Source organism: Haliaeetus albicilla, chromosome 11 (genome assembly GCF_947461875.1).
Source record: "Haliaeetus albicilla chromosome 11, bHalAlb1.1, whole genome shotgun sequence".
Classification (NCBI taxonomy): Eukaryota; Metazoa; Chordata; class Aves; order Accipitriformes; family Accipitridae; genus Haliaeetus; species Haliaeetus albicilla.
The window spans coordinates 13,874,750-13,898,054 of record NC_091493.1 but is presented as its reverse complement, the minus strand read 5'-3'; the positions used below and the strand labels follow the sequence as shown (position 1 = coordinate 13,898,054).

The window sequence follows — 23,305 nt, the reverse complement described above, 5'->3', positions numbered from 1 at the left end:
TAGTTCTTGCCTTAAACCATTCATTAGATAGCTAAATATTTGTTATACCACGTGCTGGCTGTAGTCGAAGCACTTTCTGTTCCAAGAAGGTAACCTATCTGCTGCAGTCACCAAAGAAGAAAGTGCAGAACTTTTCAAAGGATCTAATGTATGGTTTTTCTGGTGCCCTGATGCAGTGTTGCTTGGTTGTGGTGTTGATGTTACTCACTGGTGCTCTCAAAGGGCCTATATGAGATCAAGACCACTTGTGCTAAGAAACTCTGCACGCAGTTTGAAGGTCCTTTCTTTGAAGAACTTGTAACCAAGATAGACAGGAAAGAGGGTAAAGGAAGGCAAGGGATGGAGAGGAAGAGGTGGGAACTGAGGTGGGAACCCTGTTAGAGAACTGGGAACTGCTGTCTTGAGTCTCCCAACTGCCTTGATCACACAGTTGTTTTTCTGCTACTGCCATTTTGGAGAGAGAGGATAAAGAATTTATGGTAGCCGTGAGGCTTCCTGGATTTGACGTATCTTCTTAAAAGTGGTGAACCTCCTGTGGAAATGAACAGTGTTAACTCAGTTACAAGAGCTTTTGGACTAATTGCAATTTACCACTATAACTTCTTGTCTGAAAGCAGTCAGCAACCCGATTTAACCAAACATCTCAGTTTAAGGACCATGTTTTTATGAGACCTGGTTCAGGGCAATACAGTCAGTGACAGAAGGGAGCCAGTCTTGCTACAGGTGACTGAGGGCTCTGTATCAGTATCCAACACTGCGCCCCTCAGAGCAAGGTGACCTCCTCATCTCCTGCCTATGGGATATACCAGCAGCCCTTGTTGCTCATTTGTTCCCTGAAGTGAGGATAGCAGATGAGCAGTGGATTTGCTGTTATGCACTAGTATAATCGATTACATTAACATGTTTAATTCCTCCCAGACAAGGCTCAAATGGCAACACAGTGACTTCTTTCCTTCTTCTCTTCTCTTTACTGTCTTTCTAAATATAACCAATTGTATTGGGGGTTGGGTACTGCTTTTATTTCCTAAGTTTCTGGGCAAAAGTGCCTTCTCTTCTGTGTGTCTGGTTTTTTCATTTACAAACACGTGAAGTGTGCCAGGTTACTTGGGAGAATTTGGTCTAATTTGCAGGAACTCCCAGTGTGGCTGCCTCCCCAAAACATACCTCAATCTTGAAAGCTTTTCCTTCCCCATGCTGCTGCCTCCCAGCTCTGCCCTCCCTGACAGCAGCAGCAGCGGTGGCTGCTCCCCCTGTTTTGGTTGCTGCTCTGGCAGTTGCTGCTCTGGCAGTTAAATGCAAGAGTTAAAAGAATGTATGGATTTTCCTTCAGATTTGCAGTCTGTGTTTGAGCTTACTTGCTAGCTTGCATTACAGTTGATTGACACAGTCATCCTCAGTAATGTTAACTACTGTACAGAAGCGTTGTTTTCCCACACCTTTTTTTCTTACCTTTGCATTCCTCTGCCTGCAGGATGATGCCTGCCCTCAAAAAGCATTGTTACTTAAATATCAGCTCTTTAATCTAATTATTTAGAGAATGTCTTCATGTTTTTGACAAAATCAGATATCTAAGTCAATACTTTGTCTGAAAGTAACATAAATATTTTATAAGAATCATGTAAATTATGTTCCACATTTTAGTAGGTTTAGGGTTATTACTTGCTTTCCTGTGGTGTTCTGTAGGGATTCATGTCTTTTTTTTTTTTTTTTTTTTCTTGCTGAATGCCCATAAATCATTCGTGTTGTTATATGAGGCAATGTCAAAGTCTTAAGAATTTAGTTGTATTTTTAAAGCTAAAAGTTACCAAATAGTACTGATTGTTTCTGTTATGATGATATTCTAATCCTCCTTGGGTCTCTGGGCAATAGTTTAACTCCAGTGATTAGTCATAGGAATATTAATTGCATTGGACCTGTACATCTTCAGCCTAGCTCATGTCTCCCTGTGGCAGTGGTGATACTGAAGACGAAACAAAATGTTGATTTGATCAATGTTCGTTCGTTTTTGTTTTTTTTTTTTTTTTTTTGCTCATCATAAATTGATGGGATTTGTATGCTTATTCCCAGAGTGTAGAAACTACTTGTATGGGCTTTCTTCTTTTGTTTTTAAGTAACTCCAAATTTAAAGGCATTTCATTTTCTTCCTGATTGATCTGTTACTTTATTTTGGAAACCACATTCAGTAATGTAAATTAAGTTACAACAGAAAAAACAAGAATGTGTGTGTATGGGTCAGGGTTTTTTCATACTGGGGCCAGTGGAGAGAGCACAGGTCAATAGAGGTGAATTGGGTTAGAAGTGTTATCATATATGGTTTCCCCTGGAAGCCAGTAAAAAAATTGAGGCAGGAGTCATCCTCTACTCCCATCCTTCCTAAAATCTTTTCCATAAAGAATTTGCTACCAAAAATGAGGAAAAACTGAAGTAAATGCTGGTTGCTTTCATGGAGAACCCAAGAAAAAGTCTGTTCTTCTCACGTGGAAAAAGAAAACTGTGCTGTGGACTTGAAATAGTTTGCTTATAGTGTACCAGGAGATGGTTTGCAGTCAGTAGCATGTGTTTGGCATGGGACTAGCACAGAAACGATATATTGAGGGTTATTGAGAAACTAGGATTCTCTCTCTCCCATCCTTCCCTTTCCACCAATGTGAAAAAATAAGTGAGGAACCAATTTTGTATTTCCCTCCATCTTTCTCCCCCTTACTCCCAGGAGCGTGCGAAGATTTCCAAGAGCATTAGAAGACATGTAAGTCTTCTCAGCTTGCTGAAGCAGTCATTTCTCTCTAAATGACGAAGGTGTTGAGGAGCAGTATTGAAGGGTACTCATTAACTTTCTCTGCTCCAGTTTTGTAAAGTTGGCTTCCATTTCCCCCTCTCTGATTTTGATATAGGAGTTTATGGCAGACCCCTCTGATTCTGATCTGATCGAAGTGAGGAGACTTGGTTCACCGAACTTCGCTCTTTCAGCAGAGATAAGAGCTATCATTAAATCCCAGAAAGAGATGGCAGATTAGAGTGGAGATAGTACTAGAATATAAACCCTAATTTTGTCAGGCCTATAAATATTAAAATTATAGGCCTTCACCCAGAAGAATGTCTTCAAAGAAGGTAATGGTGATTCAAAGCAAGAGAAAGGCAATTTGGAGAGGGCATTCTATGCATGAGAAAACAGAAATGGTTTTGATGGGATCTGAGGCACTGTAGGATCTTTGTCTTTCATTCTTGGAAGTAACTGCCTCCTGAAGGTTTAGTATCTCTAATCCCTCATCACAGAAGCTATCTTTTTTCCATTGATGTATATTTCTGCAAATGTGTCTACTATTCCCTTTCCCAAAGTAAAAAGAAATTTAACTTTTGTAACTTCATTTCTCCTACCTTTGGTAAAAGCAATTTGCTTTGAATCTACTAATTTTTCTTTGCAGGCATGAAAGTATATTACATCTTTTTAAGAAAGATTTTGATGTGAGTAATTTTAAAGACTGCACAGCGTTTTCCAGGCAGCAGTCCTCCAGGCCAAGATAAGTGGCCTGCAGAGTAACACTAACATGTATTAAGCCTCGTTAAATAACCTGCCAGCACTTTTTAATTTAAAATGTTGATGATAAAGGTGCAGTAGTCAGTAAATGGTTTGGAGAGCTGACAGTGACTGTTTGGTCACAAGTTAAGAGCTGTGGTGATACAGGCCACAATTCCCACAGCAGACTAATGACCTGTGGTTCCTCAGTTCTCGGATGCTCAACTGGAAATATGTTAAAGATGCTTAACATTTAGCTGCAGGAGATTTAGCACTTTTAGAAAATCAGACCCAATTATGCTTTCTCAAGTCGAAGTATCCAAAATTTTAATTTCTTTTGAGTGTCTTCTCCAGTCTGTACTTTCTAATTTAAGTCAGTCTCACTACACCCAAACTTTCACTTCAGCTTTTGTAGTTAAAGGGGAGATGCTTCAGTGTATATTCTCTAAGTACTTTAAGAAATGAAAATAATTAAGTGATTAAAAATACAGTTGTCTGGTTAAGCTTCCAAATAATATGTTCAGCTCTAATGTTTACTTACCAGTGGATTTAAATATGAAACAAAAAGCAAAACCACGTTTACAGCTTAAGGGAACATGCAAAATTCTTCTGTTTTTACTTTGAAGGCTTCATTAAAAATAGGTCACCATCAAACCTCCCATCCTAAAGCTTTTGTCTTGAACTGTTAATTCTCTCAATGTTCAATCTTTTGGCTGTGGACAATCGGCCCACCAAGGTAATATGTTGTATATAGTGGACAGAAGGACTAATCCTACGCATGTTGATTAAAAAGAGGGCAGTTCCTATTATTCACAGTGGAAGTGGAAGGATTCTTGACTTGATCAAACTATTTCAAAGCATTCTTGTGGACAAGATTCCTTTCTGGTGCCTGCACATCATTAAAGCACTATTTCTGTGAAACTCTCCATGCAATGTTGTGGGAGAGAAGTAAGAATAGTGTTAAATACTGATGGGTAGTTTCCAGGTTATGGAAATGTATATTTTCATAGCTATACTATTGCAGCATATTCTAACAGAATGTAAATTATTTAACAGATGGATGAAGTTCTTAAAAAAATCTTGAAGTGTGAACTTTAGTATTTCCCTGTATTCAGATATAGGAAAAGTGTGTTTTGGGGGCGAGGGTGGAGGTTAAAGCCCCTAATAAGCTTCTTTGCTGTTTCATGAATGCAGAAATTCGCTACATTAAAGAATAGAAGCTTCTTAGGTCTTTTGTCAAATGTCCTGTGTAGGATTGTTCCTTATGTTAGATTTCCTATGGCTGTCCATGGCATATTTTTAATCACATCAGGGAGTGGGGGTAATTTTCACTAGTCATAATAAACGTTACTTCATTTTGGAGAAAACATTGATAATATGTTACCTTCTAATTTTGTCTCCTGCATTTTCTAGTTATTGGAAACTTTACAGTAGCTATAGTTGTTGGAAATACACCGTTCTTTTATTTGATCACTGCACTGAGAATTAAGGGCTATTTTAGATTATAGTCAGTTTCCTGGAAAGACAGTGTCCATAGTGAAGTTCTGAAAAGCCTCTTTAATTTTGCATTTATATGAAAAGGAGCAGGTCCCACATGACAGTTGGTGGTTTTTCTCAATCACATAGAAACTTTTACTGAGAGGAGTTTCTGAAGGGAAGGAAAGTAGTTCAGTAGAGATACAGCACAGTGCAGTAGACCCTGAGACTGCGGCAACAAACCTAGCTCTGGATTCAGAAATGGGATAGTCAGTAGTGAGGTGCCCAAGCTAATTATCCCTGCCAAGAAGAAGGGTTTACAGTCCCTGGGGTAGTAGTATGATGATAGTCCTATATGGCTTTTGGGACTGAGGTCAACATCACAGGACAGCCTTGCTGTGTGGGAGCATATCAACGACTCCTGGCTCTTTGTAGTTCATATCATTGCAAGGTGTAGACTTGCTCTTAGTCTCAAAGTACACTAGATCTATGCTAGAAATCCTCTAATAAAATAAGATGTGTTTATATACATGCCAGAAGCCCTCTTTTAGTGAGATCACATAATCCATTGATTGTAAACTTAATTTCAATGGGGAGCCAATAAAGGCAATACAAGACATAGCTTCTTGCCAGTATGAACTGTGTCTATGCTTGGTAGGAGCTGCCAGTATAGCTCTCTTCTGTGGTTGTACTGCTAAATATTTCTCAGAGCAGATTAGGTCTAAAAGACTCTCAGCCTCCTTTAAAGAAACACATATACTGCTTTAAACAGAAATACACAGAATTAAGATGGGAAGAAGAAAAATCCAAAATGTGAATGTAGCTTTCTGGTAGGAATGTGCTGGACGTTTACTGATGATCTCAAATTGAGGGATACTTTTGTTTTGTGTGGCAATAATATATTTTGATAACTTCATGTTCAACTGTTGTCAGTTTCCTTAACCCACAAACTGTGATGCTTTAAAATGAATCACAGTGTAAGAAGGATTAAAAGCTCTTCATGAATCCCTCTATATCTAGAGAGAGAGAGAGAGATGTATGGTTATCTATAGTGCATGCCCTTCTGTTTTGTTCTGAGCTGTTGTATTTTCATTATTTTAGTTGAGAAGACGCAGTTGTGCAATCTATATAAGGAAAGTGCTTCTTTAAGTAATGGGTGGTGAAGGGTTAAAAATCTGAGGTCATATTAATGTAGGGAAATGCTGACACAAGTTCTTCAGTCCTTTTCCTGACAGAACACCATCTTTAATTTGCTCATCTCTTTACCCATATAACATTGTATATCTGTCCTTGAAAACAGCTCTTGCAGCGTGAGCATAGCCAGTGGAGTCAATTTAGCAAAGGTTGCTGTCTGTGTCCTAGCAATGCAGGCAGACAGCCTGGAGCTACGACTTACAATCAGCTAAACAGGTATATGAATAATTACTAAAGATAGAAGCCTGTGTTAATTGCTGGTTTTAATCTTGTTCTCCTAAATTGTTACAGAATTATTCCCCCACGCCCCCTAGCAACAACATGTCAAAATTAGTATTTCTCTCAGATTCTAAGTAATCTAGTGGATTTGGGAACATTTTTAGTCTTAAGAAGATCCTTGCTAATATTTAAGCATACACATACTCCCTGAGAGTCCTTTATAACCACAGCTTTGTTCCACTGCCAACATGGTGGAAGGAAACATGGCACTGAAAAAGCGTGAGGCCTGAAGTATTTGGAGTTGACTAAGACCAGAGTTTGCCAGTTTCTGAAAGCAAAAACTGATATTAAGCTGTTGTTTCTCTTAAAATGATTGTCTACCAGAATGTTTCCTTGACGAATCTGAGCAAAACCACTTTATTTTCAGACCATTTCCTTTCTTCTGCAATCACTGTATATTTGATTATCAAAACAGATGAAACGATAAAGGTCCCCCTAGTTCTATCTTGTTGCTAATGCAGTAATCCTCCACAGTAAGTGGGAAAAATTAAGGGATGCTTTTAGGGATTGATTAGTGTATGGGGGGAAGAGTGACAGTGACTGCATTTGGTCTTCACCAAGAACGTTTTGCCTTATTAGGCTATTTTGCAAGCTAAACTGTACTTTATCTCACAGTCCACTAAAAATAACTCTGTATGGCTTTCTGGCAGATTGATATAAAAAGTGTATGATGATGGTACATGGATTTGTTTAACTACAAAACTAGAAGCATGAGCTAGCCTCCAAATGATGAATGTCTTTGTATTCCAAAATGGAAGCTTTCCAAGACAGTGATGCATAGCCACCAATTTGTAACTTTTCTTTTAATTTGTAACTTTGGAGTTTTATCTATTTGTTTATTTATATAACTTCTCATATGTTAGATAAAGCGTCATTAAACATCTATGTGCACTTTTGATGGTTTTCTAGATCCCACAGTTGTCTTGGAGAAAGTGACATTCAGTATTGTTTTCACAGATTTTTTTTTTAATTAAAAAAAAAATACACTGCATCTCAACTTCCTAATTTGAATACTCTCACAGTTCACTCATAGCACAGAAAAAGGGCTCTGTCATTAACTTCCCTATGTATAGAGTGTAAATACTGTGGTAATGAAGATATACAGTCTCTTTACATCTTTTCTTATTCAATTTATGTTCCACTCAGGATGTTTGTATCACATATTCCTTCTCACTACTGATATCTTCCATATTTTAGTGGATTGGTTTTAAAAAGTAGTAATAAAAAAAAATGATACAAGCAAATAGCCTAGCTTCCTCTCAAAACCATTTTTGGATTAGGGGCAGCTCAGTAAAATAGGACCAACAGGATTATGCAGAGGAGAGGACAACTGAAATTGAGCCAGAGCAGCCCTGCTCACAGCACTGCTTCGAGCAGGGGCTAGAATGAGAATTGTCAACTGGAGATTAATGCATGTACAACCCAGAAGGAAAAATTAAAGGAAAATAGTCACTGGGATTGAGTATTTTCATAGAGGGCTTATTCTTTTGAGAACTTAATGAGGAATATTCATACAACTTATATTTCTGAAGAATATTGCTAACAGTCAAAACAGCACAAACTGGATTTACAATGCCAAGAAAAGTCCAGGAGCCCTAGCAGGGCTTCTACTTTCCAAGCTTCAGTTTCATTTACTCTTCTGCATCCCTTTAGTCCTACACAGCCTCACAAGCTGCTGTTCTGATAGTTCTCTGCCTTCATTCAGTGAGACCTGATTAGGTTGCTGTCTCCAGAGCTGCCTCCTTATCCTCTTAAAACAGTTAAGCAGGGAGAGAGGAAGCTTAGCTGTAATTAACCTGCAGCTTGCCAGAGGTGGGGCTTCAGCTACAACACTCAATGAAAACAAATATTTTGACTGAGAATATGATCTTGAGCATCTAAAACAGAGCAGAAAAGTATGTTTTATTAAAGGGCATAGTAGAGCTTTCTTAGAAAGGGAAGTAGTAATCCTTATTGCATTTGGAAGTCTTGCTCCATGTATAACAAAGTTTTTAGTTCTTTGCACAACATATGAATGCTAAAAGATTAGTTTAGAACCTAAAGAAACAGTTGATCAGATATTCCTCCAAAGTGGTAGCAGGCTAAAAATGTCTAAACTATATGAGGAAAATTGGGCAGTTTGCAAGATGTGGTATAAAAATATTTAATTGAAAGTTAGGGGAAAAATATGGATGTTTTAGAAATCCCGATGATCATGCTGAAAAATTGGGTTTAGTATGGAAAGGGCTTCAGTTAATTTATATTTCTGTCTGATTTGAAAGAAGACATGTCATGAACTTTAGCCCAGGTGCCAAAAGAGGCACTGAAAGTGGAGAAGAGCACTGAAGACGTTTGTGCCATGCTCCAGTTTACCAGGGAGTTTGAATGGAAGTATCTAAAAGTTAAGACATCTCTAAAATTAGGAATAACAATAAAGCTCCCATGTCACAAAAAGCAGTTTTTAAAACATTCATTAGTATTTGTAGCAAAATAGATACAGTACAAGAAGGGCAGAGCATCACAGGTGGGGTATGTTCCATCTGTCTTTATAACTGCCTGATGGACAAGTCGGGGTGGGAGGGGGCAGCAGCAGTAGCTCTGCTGCAGGTGAAATAGTGCAGGGGACAATTCTGAACTGATGCTGTCATTGTACAGTGATTTTTTTTTTTTTTTTTTTTTCTTCCCAGTTCTGTAAAGCCTCTCTTCTGACTGTCATCCTACATTACAGATGTGATTTTTCCTTAGTGTACTTCATTCTTTATTTCTGCATGGTTTGGTTACTTTTGCTTCTTGGTTTTTCTGTAAAAGTATAGCTGTGAAGAGAACGAAAGATACGGACACGGTGAATGTGGCTTTACTGTAATTCTTGTGGGGGGGTCCCCATATTTCATTGTAATTTTATAGATCTTTTTGTTTTCCTGCACATGGTGAAGACATTTAATCAAAAGGAGGAAGGAAGGAAAGAAATAGAGATTAGAAAATTGCAACATTGCATCTTATTAGATGGATTTAAGGTAGACCTTCTTTTCCAAAGATGATGGCAATTGACAGAGGTGTTTTTCATTGCTGTGCCTACAGGTCTATCCTGAGCCTCTGCACAGGTTTGAAGGAACAATTTTTCATCATGGGGTCACAAGAACATGAGTATTTCCGTGGTCTTGAAAGTTAAATAGGGCGTAAGTATGTTTCAGAAGGTTTTGAGTGCTTTGGTGCAATTGTTGTGTGCACCCAAAACAGCATTCAGTTTTTCCAGGTGTGTAGTTTTGGCTGGGGTAGAGTTAATTTCTTTCTAGTAGCTGGTATAGTGTTATGTTTTGGATTTAGTATGAGAAGAGTGTTGATAGCACACTGATGTTTTCAGTTGTTGCTAAGTAGTGTTTAGACTAAGTCAAGGATTTTTCAGCTTCTCCTGCCCAGCCAGCAGGGAGGCTGGAGGGGCACAAGAATTTGGCACAGGACACAGCCAGGGCAGCTGACCCAAACTGGCCAAAGAGGTACTCCATACCATGTGACGTCATGCCCAGTATATAAACTGGGGGGAGTTGGCCTGGGGGTGCAGATCGCTGCTCGGGAACTAACTGGGTATCAGTCGGCGAGTGGTGAGCAATTGCATTGTGCCTCACTTGGTTTGTGTATTCCAATTCTTTTGTTAATGTCATTTTATTATTATTATCGTTATTATTGTCTTCCTTTCTGTCTTACTAAACTGTTATCTCAACCCACGAGTTTTACCTTCCCCCCCCCCCCCCCCCATTCTCTCCCCCATCCCACTGGGTCGGGGGAAGTGAGTGAGCAGCTGGGTGATGCTTAGTTGCTGGCTGGAGTTAAACCACAACAGTAGTCCAGATCAGAGGTCTGTCAAAACATTTAGCTACCAAGGGGGCATGCAAATTGTGGTCATGGGCAGCAGGAGGAAAGGAAATGCTGTGTTACATTTTGTAATTTTCCTACCTTTGTTTTATAAAGCTTGACAAAGAAGGGCATGAAAGGGTAAGTACTTTAGTCATAGTAATCTCTGCAATGTAGTAATCTTTGACTTAAACAAGAAGGACTAAACCACATAAAGGAGTCTTTTACTTTGCTTTTTTATGCTGGGTTTTCTTTGCATGCCTCTCTCTGGATGGAGTTGGTTTGATTCTGGAAAAATGGGTTATGCATGAAAGACACTTGATGCAGAGTCAAAGGGATTTTTTATCCCACCACCCACCCCATCCCCACATGCCCACCCCACCCCCCGAGTACATGGTTGGTTTCTGACTAGGATGCAGCCCTGTGATTTGTAATGGCTTCAACTGACTCAACCTACTGTGAAACATTAGGAAAAATCCACAAGGCCACTGATCCATGTATTCTGTGTATTTCAACTACATAATTGTAAGCCTTCTAAAGAGTTTTTTTGAATCCTTTGAATCAATAGTGAAATATATACATATCCAGGGAACTAATTCTTGGGCAAATAACCTGCTCTAGACAATTGTTGTAAGGAACTACCCTGCTGTGTTCAGCAGTGCAGCAAAACTCTGATGAATAAAGATTGGTCCCCAAGATAAACCTTTAAATCTTTGGTCATAGAATATTTGCATTGCTGAAGGGTTATATTATGACTCAGTGGGCAATGACTGGTATTACAGCTACTTGAAGAGAATTTCCCTACCCATTATGTTTTATTCCTCTAAACAACTTTTCTGCCCTTTCCTTTGTGCACCTGTCATAATGAAATTACAGTAGAACATGATGAAGTCCCCCCTTGTACAGTCTACTTGATACTGAAGCATCCAAACGGGGGATTTGATCTCTGCCCCTCTGCAGTCTTTCTGTCTTTTCCTGTTGGTGGTATGTGTGTTTATTGCAGGTGTTCATGTATTTGGTTCATTTTTTGCAATACCACCAGAGGGGCAGGGAGGGAGAGAAGCAAGAATTACACCCAAAGGCTACCTCACTTGAACTAGTTGAAGATAAGCATTGCGCCATTATGTTGAGCAAAGGCACTTGAGCATACAAATCTGTCCACATCATTATCTTGTTCACCATAAAAATTGGCGTTCCATGGGCATGCAGGTCTGTTGCACCATCATGACTTAAGGATGGACTTCTGACTTTTTAAAAATACACTCCTTGAGAGAGAAGCATCTTGGCATGGAGAGCAAAGAGCAGTACCATATGGATGTGCTGGTGGTGATTTGTTTCTGTGCCAAGCGGTGACTGATAGGATTGAGATTTGGGAGGATTCTGATCAGTAATACTGCTTGGCGTTGACAACATACGTTAAACAAACACATGCTGCTTCCTGTTTTGAGGTAAATGGGACTACTTTGAAAATCTTTCATCTCCTTAATCACCTAGAGGTGGCCCAAATAAGTGTCTCCTCTTTCCCCCCTGCAGGACTGAACGATGCCCCGACCCCCTGTCTCCCCTCCCCTGTGGGGCTGAGCATCTCACTGGCCCCACAGGAGAGCAGCCGCTCAGGACGCGAGCAGCCAGGCACACCACCAGACAGCGGGATCCCTGGGGCCTCCATAGAGCCACACAAAGCACGGCCAAAGAGTCTGCTCTCCCACCCCTGCATTTAAAAGGTGCTTCCCAGTATGGCCCTGCTTCTCCCAGTAGTAGATGTCTTCAGTGAGTCTTGTTAATAGTTATCACTGCCTGAGATAACCTTCTCTGTGATGTAATTTGACATACTGCTGTGAGTGGGACTTAAACATAGTAATCTTTAAAAATGATTGGGAATTTGCCCTAGAGAAAAAACTGTTATGATTAATTTCTACAAATGATAAACCACTCCTTCTTCAAAATACTACATGCTATGAAGTGTGATTTAATCCATTTAACTACAGAGCCTGATGCTTCTGACAACTGTGACTCAAATGTCATCACAGAAAGTGATATTTCAAGTGGCAGGGTGGGATTAGAAACCTGCTGAAGATTTGTCAAAGGAGAAGTAAGTACGTAATTTTTAGATAAGCGATTTGTCTACTCTAAACCACTTCCGCTGAAAAGACAGGCAGCTTAAAAGAGAAACTTACACTAGAAAGAGCATTTAATTGCAGAGGGTTTGGGGGAAAGGCAATCCTCTTAGTTATGATGGTAGTTAGAAAAACGTAGGATACTGGGGAATATGAGTTTTATATACAGAAAAAATAAAATTATTTTTTCCCTCAGAAGATAAGATTTCATTGAGGCTTGTATGAGGAAAGAGCCAGTCTTGATATTTGGGACCTCGCAACTGCCTAATATGTTCTTCTTGTTGTTGGTTCGTGTGGGTTTTTTTGAAATATGAAGTAACACCATGATAGCTTATGAACTGTGTGAAAAATTTGTACATGCAGTAAAACCTGAAACAAGCACAAAAATGTACGTTCTGTGTCTTACCTAGAATTTATGTAAGGTTACAGTCAATTATAAGTTTCATTCACATCCACCAAGTCTGAACTCAGTGCGGTTACGTTAGTAGGGAATTTGGTCCTTGTTTGGGATTATCGACATACTTCTCTTACTGCTTTGCCAGTCCTCTAAAACCTGTGCTTGCTATTACCTATTCTGCCAGCCGAGCTGTGTAGTTTACAGCCCCTTAAAGCATCCGTCCACTCTGAAAGGCCATAAAACCAGTTGTATGGGGTTGTGTACTTTTCTTTTGTGTGACTGAGTCTCACATTTGATCAACTGCAATGGAAACTACATTTTGTCTAAGGGTTTGTTGCAGCAGCCCCGTGGGTCCACCTCTATCTTTGAGGAGGACCTAGCTGAAGGCTTGCCCATGCTGTACGGACAATCTGCTATGGATACTGGGCCAGCACTGTGTTTTGTACCACCTGTAGCAGCCATGTTGTTAAGAAATCTTCCTTCGGTCAGGCTTGTGCAGCTCAGAGATTGCAGAAGTATTCCGGAGGGCTTGGTTTGCAGTACCGCTTCGTCCGATTGCTGAGGAGAAAAAGCAATAACCCTGTGTGACAGGCTGACCTTGAGCTGGTACGTCAGGAGTGGAAGTTGGGCGAAAAGCACACATACCTTTTACTTGTTTGAAGTGGATGCCCAGGGAAAAAATGAACACGAAATCTGACAATGCTTTTTTGTGGAATCATCTTTCAGAGAAGAGCTGCTCTTTGATATCTGTGATAGTTTGCTGCTCGGATCTGTCATGTTGCAGACTCTCCCTGCTAAGGTGTTTATGAAGCACAGTTAAGTGACTGTAAGCATGGCAAGGAAAGCCGAGGCCATTTTTTTCGCTGAAAGGAATTTTGCTGGAGAGCCAGTGGTTTGGGTTTTTTTTTGCTTAAGTCCCCCTTTTTTGTTGCTTCTGTTTTGTTTGGTTTTTCGCTGGAACCTGCAGGCTAGCTTCGCTGCAAAAGGGCCGGGTGCGCCTTTAAGAGGTGGAGGTGCCTTTGTGCAGGTTGTGCCGGGGAAGGAAGTGGCTCTGCACCGCAGGAGGCTGGCAGGAAAAGGCTGGTGCTCGGCTGGCCACAACTTAAACTGCCCGTTTTCCCTCCGAGGAGGAGCAAAAAAAATGTCACATTAGCTTCCTGTTTGGGTTTGTTGATGATGTTGTTGTTGTGTTGTTTTTTTCTTTTTGACACTGTCAGCTGAAACGCTGTCCACCAAAGGCGGCGTTGGGGCACAGTTTGAGATGTGAAACTTGTCTAGAACTCTTTCACGGGCGGTGCTGAACTCGGAGCGGCGTGGGATAGGGGGATGCCGTTAGGAGCAATGGGCGGCCGGCAGAGGCGAAGGTCTGAACTCTTAAAAAAGGCTAACAAAACCCCCCAAGCAAGCGGCCCAGGCAAGGCTGCCCCGCTGGTGACGGCGATGCCAGCTGGCAACCCGCAGCGCCCCCCCGCCTGCGTGCCTCAGTTTCCCCTCCGCAGCGGAGGCCAAGCGGGAGCGCTGCGCTGCGCTGCCCGCTGCCGCTGCTCGCCCCGGGGACTACAGCCGGAAGGGCCGCTCCAGCGGCCTGCTCCGCCGGCCGCCCCGCCTCGGGCCCGGCCCGCCCCGCCGCAGCCCCGCCGGCACCTCCCGCCCCGGCGCGGGGGGCGGCGGCCGGTCCGGAAGGAAACTCCCGGCCGCGGGGCCGCCCGCCCCGGGCGCTGCTCCGCCGCCGAGGCTGCTCCGGACGCTAATTAGCGTGACTAGTTTGATGGATTTAGTCAACAGCATTCAGCAGACAGGGTAGGGGGGATGCAAGCGTGTACGGTTTCCCAAATCTGAAGACTTTTCAGCCCCGTCGCCCTTAATGGTTTGTTGCGCGGACTCGAACAAGTGTTGCTTCCAATTAATTGATCGAGGGGATTTATTTTAGTATTTTGGCTGGATGCCAGAGACGGAGGCTTTGTCCTAGCGTTTTAGGCACCACCCCTCCTTGCAAGTTTGAAATGTGAGCTGCCTGGGTGTTTTTTTTTTTTCCTCCTCTCTCTCTCTCTTCCTTCTGGCAAAGTGGCTGTGGCTGCGTGTGTGTGTGTGTGTGCGTGTGCGTGCGTGCATGAGTATGAGAGAAGGAGGGAGAGGTGTAATGGGAAAGCAAGAGATGGATCACTAGAGACAGAAAAGAAAACCATCAATATCAGTAACATGCAGCTGAGGTGAGATTTTTCTGAGTGTTTGATTTTCTTAAAACCCTTTCAGAAGATTTAAAGCAGCCTTCTGCCATGCTGTATGCTGAAGACGTACTCCTAAGCAATGTCATAGGGATGCTTACATGTATATTGCCGTTTTAGGTCTGTTCGCGTACGTGTGAAGTTTTAAAGCTTAACCTGATTCTCTTTATTGTCTCTAGAGGGTTGTAGCTTGAGCACAAATAGCCTGTTGGCAAGTACGGCATGAGCCCATTAGCAAGACTCCATCTGTGATTGGTTTTGCCTGGAAACCGGGAGACAAGCAATGAATAATTGATGTGTGTTGTGCAGTAGCTGGACAGGCAAAGAGGAGAGAGAGAGAGGGAGAAACAGAGCAGGGTGCCCTCAGAGGGGGGAGAGCGAACAAGCTTGAAAATAGCTACTGGCTGCCTTGTGCTGAGATGAAGGCAACCCCGGCTGTCTTTGTTCTGCACTGGCTGGTTTCTGCCTAGAAGTGTTTGCAGACATATGTGGCCTTTCTCTGCAGCAGAAGCGAGGCAGGCAAGCAGAGGAGGGGGAGCGGAGGAAGACTAGGCTTTCTGAATGAAATGTAACTTGTGGGTAAGTTGGTCTCGGGGGGGGAGGAAGGGGAGGGGGCCGTACGTGTGTAAGCGGGGACGTGCGCGCGCGCGCGCGCCTGTTGGCCTCAGCCTGCCTGGGAGTCTCGTGCGTGTGTGTGTGTGTGTGCGTGCGTGCGTGCGTGTGTGTGCGCGCGCGAGCGGGGTGTGTGTGTGCGTGTGCGTGTGCCAGCGCGAGGGTGCATTGTGGGTAAGGCAGTGCTGCATGTTGTCAGAGGGGATGGCAGGCGGGCTCCGCGTTTGCAGACCGCCACCCTCCTGCCTTCTGGTTGCCCCCTGAGAGACCTGGGGACGCGAGAAGGACGTTCACGGCCCGCTAATTTAGCCCGACTTCACCGTATTTTTATTTTAGGGGGTGAGCCGTTTAAATTTTAAAAGGATCTCGCTTATTGTATCTGCAATCGTAAAACCAAAAGGCAGCAGCAATTGCCAGTGGTGTTTTCTCCAACTTTAGCCTGTCTGGCACTGTCAAAACGTGATGAGCTGTTCTGCGAACAGCAATGACAATGCTGCTGCCACCATTTCATTTTTGCTGTCTTTGTAAAGACCTTGCCATGCAGAACTCGCATCTGTGGCAAGCGGTTTCAAAGAAGATCCCAAAGAAGTATTAGTATCAATGGCAGCCTCACGTATTCAAGTTGACAAGTTTTTGCCCCTTGTGTTGGGTAGTAAGAAGTGTCTTGTTTACCTCTTTGCCTGTGTAAAAACTGAAAAGATTATTCAATTTGCGTATGATTTATGGAGTTTTCAGAAAGTTTCAAGCTAGCAATGCCAGACTGGAATTTGGGAAGCTGGTTTATTTTTTGGTTTAGTTATTTGGATTAAAGCAAATAATAACTTAAAACTGAATAAAATGGCATAGATTAACGTACAGCAAAAACAAAATGCAAGGAATCCATACAGCTTCAGTGTTTGCAACTCAAAGATTGACAGCGTGGTTTGTTGGGGAAGAGACTTGCTGTTGTAGATAACAGCTCTTCGATCAGTAAAATCGCTGTGTAAAGTGAAATAGGCTTTGCCTATAGTAGCATCAGTGATCCTATGTCCACTGAAGTCACTGTCAAAACAAGTGTTGACTTCAATCATACAAACTACTTCCCCTAAGTTCAGGTGAGCCCATGGTAAGATCTGGCTGAAAATCCCTTAGTATCTGTCAACTTTTGATTAAATAAATGCTCTCTGTAGACAGATCTCATGGGGTGAACTGGCCAATTTGAACCCCCATTTATGGCAACAACTTATCTTGGCTCATAAAACTACAGAAGATGATGTTTGTTCTGCAAATCTGTAGATTTTGGAGAGAAAAGTTACTGTGGAGACAGTTTCTTTCAAGAAGTCATGTCTCAATCAGGTTAAGCTAACCAGGTCATTAGGGTGGGATGACCTAAGAGAAACAATTAGCATGGCTGAAATCTACCTGGAAATGGAAGTATGTAAAATTAAGATCCAACTAAAATTGCTCTAAGTAACGTAACGTTTCCTTTAATTTTCCTTCAAGTTAGAACTTTATTACAGTTATATTGGTAAAGAAAGTAATTATCAACAGCTAATCATGCATAAAAGTAGAAGCTCCTCTTAGTCGAGCAAAAGCATGTTTCCTCTGTGCTGTTAGCGATCTGCTTTGCAGGATTTTGTTCCTCATTTTGCTTAGCACTTAAATCAAGATGGCAGTTAAAAGTGCAGTTGCACTTGTGAACAAAAGTTTGGGTTTATGTAAATTTACTTCGGAAGAACTCAGTAACGCTTCAGTTTGAGTTTAAGCCAACAGAAAAATGTTACCAAAGGCTCAGTTTTGCATTTATGATTAAAATTTTGATTGAAAAAAATACTTAAGATTAATTTGATTCCCACCCACCCCACTTTTACCCCTTTCTGGAGGAGCCATCAGAAAATCTCTGGGGAAATATGTCTGCAAATACAGTGAAATTTCATGAGTAAAGAAGTCATCTGAATGTGTGAGATACAGTTTCATGGTAGCAATTGAAAATACTGATCACGAGAGGTTTGAAACTTAGTCTTAAGCCGTTAATCTTGTGTAGATTGTAGTAGAATGGGTGCAAGTGTCAGATCTGTTTGTGTCAATGTCTCAGTGGTCCTGGCAGAAATATTGCTGTGTTCATACTTCAGTGAAACATATGCAGTCTTATTGGTATTACTTGTGCCAAAAGTAGCATTTAGTCCTGGAACCCTTATGCTGGATGCTCCAGGTACACCCAAGAAAGCTAGTCCCCATGTAGGGTGCAAGGGACAGCTGTTGGTTCCAAAGCAAAGAAGAAGAGCGTGCAAACTAACAATGAGAGAATAATAGAGGATACTTTGGGCTCAATTAATAAACAATTTGTTGTTGTAGTAACAGGTACTGTATTAATTACAGTGAGATAATTTAGAGAGAATGGTCTGGCAAAACAGGCCTTCTGTTGCCATAAAGGTTAGTATAGCAATTAGATTAAGAGAGTCTCTGAATCCAACCCCCCAAAACCCCCCAAGTAGAAGATGTGTAACTAAGACAATAGTGGTTTTCTATGTCACAAAGTAAGCTGAGGACACAGAAGTTTCCATGTTACTCTCAGTTGTCACTGGGGCTGTGACAACGCAAGGCTGCTTTCTCATGACCAAGACACCAGCAAGAGGGATATTACTTATCAACAGCAACGAAAAATCTTGCTAGAGTGTAGCCAACAGGAAACTGTCACTCTATGGGATTTTACAATTGTAATTTCTGTTTTCTCTCATGACTAGAGAAAAGACAGAACATTTTGTTAAACAGCAAAAGAGCTAACCAGGAGAAAACAAATAAACCCAAAACCTTACTATGTGGAACATTGCTAAAATGATGTTCCAGAGATCTCAGTGAAGATGCTCTCTGGTTTTGTTCCTCTCAGCTTGAGAACAGAGACTGCCACAGGAAATACCTTCCTCTGAGGCTGCTCTTGCAAGTGGAACTTCTGTTTTATCTTGGGTGGAACAAGCAGAAGAAGCTGCTGTTAACAGACTGCCATGAAACTGCTTGTAAGCAGCTGGACAGCAAGGCTTTTGCTCAAGGAAAAAAGATGAAAAAGTGGGGAAAAGTGGCTTCCTCCCAGCGCTGCTCAGCTTATTACTGCATTGTAGTTCAGAGCTATCCAAGCTAGAGCTGGATGATCTAATCTGAGTGTTAGAAGTCTGGCTGGGACATGTGGATAGCTGTGCAGGCTGAGCGGATGGTTTACTACCTCTGATACCTTGCAGGGTACAGCATATGGTTGCAGCATAGGCATATCCTGGGGGGGTTTAAAAATATTGCTGTAACAAATGACCCCACTGCCTGTCCTCTAAATTTCTCAGAGTTTGCTGTGGTGGTTTTCCTTATACTGCCTTTCCAGAAGAAATCATAAAGTTCTGTGAAAAAACACTAGACATGGCAGCTGTTTCACTGTACTGTGGAGTTAACTTTACTGACCAAAACAAACAGATCCTTACAAAAAATAGCTAGAAGTTAACACACTGGAAAAAAAATTTTGTGTTAATATCTCTTGACTCTTCTAACAGCAGGGTAGGGACAAGAATTCCACCAGGTATACCTGCTTCTAAAATGCTTTAGCAAAAGGATGTTTCAGCATATAAAACAGTTGTTCAAGAAGTAACTAAAAATCAACTTCTTAAATATCAGAACAATTTGAAGTTACTGAACAAAACCTTTTAAATGGGAATGTAAAAGGATGAGCTAGCCTTCAAATGAAATGGATGTTTCAGTAATTATCAGAGGTACACCAATGTGCAATAAAGCAAAGCAGTAATAGCTTTTAAGGCATGGTGAAGAGTGCGTATCCGTTCACCATCAATGAGAAAGCAGCCAGCCAGTCTGGCACGTACTTGGGCTCTTTCACTGAGGGTTCAGTAAGGAGGCAAGCCCAGCAAGAACACAGACAGGTTATTTTCCCCATTTTTAATTGGAAGTTCCCTGAAGAATTTTCTCCTTAAAATCAAGACAAGTTACAGTTACAAAATAAAATGAGTGACATTGGGACAGTAACTACTTCAGCAGTGTGAAAGGCTGCCGCTCAGCCTATCTATAATAAATATTAGACATTTCTGCAGTTCTTGACCTGGATCATTCTCAAATGTCTTGCATTCTCTGGAGTGTGTTAGTAATCCTGATTCTTTGCTTGTTGGGGTTCATTCTGTTGACAGTAATCCAGTGCAACCAATGGCAGTTTTACCTATTCCAGAAAAAAAAGTTTTTGTTGTTCTCAGTTGTCTTTATTAGTACCAATAAAATGTTCAGACACCCAGCTAAGCTCCTAATTCTTGTTATTATAACTGAAGTACAGCTCTCACCAGTTCGATGAATAACCTTTAATGTTTATCAACTACTAATCCTCTAACTGAATTTTCTTGTTAGTAGTTGGTGTTCTTTGTACCTCCTCAGTGCCCCTTACATCTTGTAAATCCCTTAAATTTCAGGAGGTAGGCAAGCTGGACTCTTGCCTGTGTTGATATCCTGGAAGCAGACAAAAACTCCCCATTGTTGGTAAATACAATCTCCTTAGAATACTATTTGAATGTAATGTTGTACCTGGACAGGTTCCTTCTTTCGCGTGCTTATCATTAAAACTATTTGTACTGGATTTTCAAAATCATTCTGGCCTAACTTAGTTACATATGAAGTAAGTAGAGCTTCAGCAGAAGCAGAACTAGGGCAATGTGCGATGCTCATTAAAATCACTCCTTTACTTATATTCTTAGGTATCTTCTCTTACTCAAACCCAAGAAGGTAACAGAGAGCACTAATAGGAGATTGTCACGTGACTCTCTTCAGTACACAATTAGCTCTGCTAACCAGTTTTACTGACCTGTTGTTTGTTTTAGTGGTTGAATATATTTAACATTTGATTAACAACCTTATTTCTGCATTAGTAAGAAGTAGGAAAAGAAAAAAATGCTGTGTGGTTTTTTGCTGCTTATCCATAATCTAGCCAGACTTCAAAGAAGGGTGTTAACAGTACTTTTACTGTCTTATCTACTGACACTATCCAACTGTTTAAGAAAGTTGAGTTGTTCAAGCATAGCCCTAACACCACGGCTTTCAGAGGAGCCTGTCATGATTTACTTATTCATACAGATTGCAGTGGCTTATGTAGTCTTGATCCTGCTTGATCTGCCAGCAGTATTTGCTTCTATTGATCACAGGCTGTTATTTGACTGCCTTGAGCAGCTTGTAGGTCTCACTGGTTCTGTTAATGGGGTCTACAACGGATACTTTTCAACGTTCTCATTTTGTTGCTGTCAATAGTTTTACAAGCAACCTTCCCACTCAGATGTGCCACAGATGTGCCACACGCCCTTTGCATTTTTTGATAAGTTTGGTAATACCTTACTGAACTTTGATGCTGTAACTGGGGTTCTGTCCAGGTTTGGCTGTTAGCTCTGATTTATAATGCATGTTTGGCAGTGTGCCTGGCTGTCATGTTTGGTTTTAAGTGTGCAAAAACTCCTCCTCTCCTAGGTGTACTGAAATGGCATATATTTGGAAGTAAGCACCAGTCCCTCATGTCCCTACGTACCTTTTCATCCATATGCATTCCTACTGTTTTTCTAGCATTAGGGCAATTGAGAGGTTAGTCTGGAAGAAACTTCTAAGCCATGTCATCTTCTTGCACGTAGGCAAGCACTGTTAAATTATCCTGTTCCAGTCAGCTTTCCAAATGGCTATATATGTTTTCTGACTGTTCCTCAGGGTTGAAATACTGTAGTTCCTTAATTGACTGATTTACCTGAAAGGTCCTTCAAGTGACTATCTGAAGTAATTTGTGGCTGTCAAGAAATAAGCTTCATTAGACAAAAGTTGCATTAGAGTCAGGTTAAAAATGGAAACGTTCATGTAAGCTTTTATATGGTCTTAGTCCATTAGAAACCAGGGATTTTAATCTTTTTACTAAATGACTTTATGGCTCGCAAATATACTTTTAAGCTCTTTGAAAAGTAGAAGCATAGATGGTCCTTGTGTATTTGTGTTTCTGCTTTTAATATGAGGGTGACCTTCTTCTGGACATGCAGTTAAGCTTCTTTCTGTTATTTTTTGTGGCTCCTTGTATCATTTTCATAGCAAAATGGCCCAGCAGGTGGTATTTGAGTAGAAAGAGGAGATAGCCAGTGACTGGCTTTTTTGAAGAAGCATTTGAGATGGAGAATTATGAGGGCCAAATGGTTTTACTTGTAAGGAACACATTTAATACATGATGATCCACTGTTTTCAGCCTTCCATACAGACATTTTTACGTTTGGTGAGACTAGGATGTTGGCTTTCTGGCTTGCCTGACATTCAGCAAGCTGCTTCTCTGTCTCTACATCTACAAAAAATATCAGGGGGTATTTATTCTCTCATAGAGAGAGTTTTGGACTTAGAGTTAGTTGATCATTAGTATGTAATAACCCATAATCTTAGATTATGTATTTTGCAATAAACAGAATAGAAGATACAGTTTATAATTTCTGCTAAGTTAAGAGTAGGTTATACAAGATCAGAAAAAGGAATTTTTAAAGCCCCGTCTTAAATGTTGATTTAAAAGGGCTCAGTTGAAGCACTCACGAATTATGTTGCAAAAGCAAAAATGTCTTTCTTGTTAAATGACTGTAATCTAAAATGTTACAGAGAGCTAAATGATTTATTGATGTCTATTTCTGAGGCATTTACCTGCACCTGTAGCCAGCCCATTCCATTTATTTTGGCTTGCTGACAAATTAGTAAGCTATTTGTATGTCAGATTTGGTCAGTAGTGAAGTCCCTCCTCCTTACATATTGAACAGCTTTTAATTTAATTCTTTGTGGTGTTGGCAATTTATTATCCAGATATATGTCACTCAGAGGAGCTCTTTTAAAAAAAAGAAAAGAAAAACGTGAAGATTTGTGAATATCCTCATAATGCCTTATAGAAGAGAGTATGCAGAGCAGCCTTTTTCAAGCCTTTTCCACACACAGAGGCAATGATCTGTGTGATACCTTCCTTTCTGTTAAATAGTTTGGAATGTGAAATATTAGGTTTTATACTTAATGACTGGAATAAGGTTAACGTTGTGATTACGGCCGTTGTCATTGTATCTAGACACCTTTAAGGAATGAGCAATCAAAATTACATGTTGGAGTTGCAACTGCATAAATGTGTTGCATAAATACTCTGAGGCAGAGTTGAAGTGTGCGTTGCCACCTGCAGTGATTACACCACTGTTCTTGAACAAGTTTTGTGGAGTATTTAAGGCAAAATTATTGTGTCTTCCTAAATTGTTTTAACTGTTGGCTCAGATCCTCATCACCGCCAGGATCTAAGTGTTACTTTTCAAAGACAGAATCCTATACTGTTACAGAGGCAATTGCAGGTTGCCTGACCTTAGCTGCCAGGATGTCTCTCTCCTGCCTTACTGCTCTGCTGTGGTGCTGCTGGTGCTGCTGGCTGCGCAGCAGCTGCTGGTGTTTCCCAGCTGAAGAGGACTAGTGAAATCTATTGTATGGGTATGTTTTCTTAACCTTAATTAATCCAGTCTTGCACTTTATGAATTTTAAGTAACATATGAAATTTGGGCTTTAACATAGCAAAGAGGATTTTCATGTCATGTGAGCATGCCCAGTGCTGGCCATCCTGGCCACCTGATTCTGCCAGGGCTCCCTGGGACTGCAGTTGGTTGAAAGACCCAACTATGTTTTT

At 41.1% G+C, this 23,305-nt stretch overlaps 1 protein-coding gene and 1 long non-coding RNA gene across 13 annotated transcripts in view; one reads left to right on the top strand and one right to left on the bottom strand.

The window, feature by feature from the left end:
* ZMIZ1 (zinc finger MIZ-type containing 1) overlaps window positions 1-23,305 on the top strand; it is a 361,777-nt gene that overhangs the window by 250,760 nt on the left and 87,712 nt on the right. Inside the window, exon 1 of one of the 12 annotated variants that reach the window (XM_069796201.1) lies at window positions 14,586-14,605. The exons of 9 other annotated variants lie outside the window; for them this stretch is intronic. The gene's annotated coding sequence lies outside the window, so the exon portion shown is untranslated. Of the gene's footprint in view, window positions 1-14,585; window positions 14,606-14,852; window positions 15,016-15,355; window positions 15,610-23,305 lie in introns of those variants that run through there. 2 more of the 12 variants (XM_069796199.1, XM_069796200.1) reach the window with 2 other exon arrangements.
* LOC138687707 (uncharacterized) lies at window positions 12,748-14,464 on the bottom strand. Its single transcript, XR_011326826.1, has 2 exons — window positions 13,451-14,464; window positions 12,748-13,363 (listed from the first exon to the last, which is right to left on the bottom strand). It is a non-coding gene; the product is annotated as an uncharacterized lncRNA (long non-coding RNA).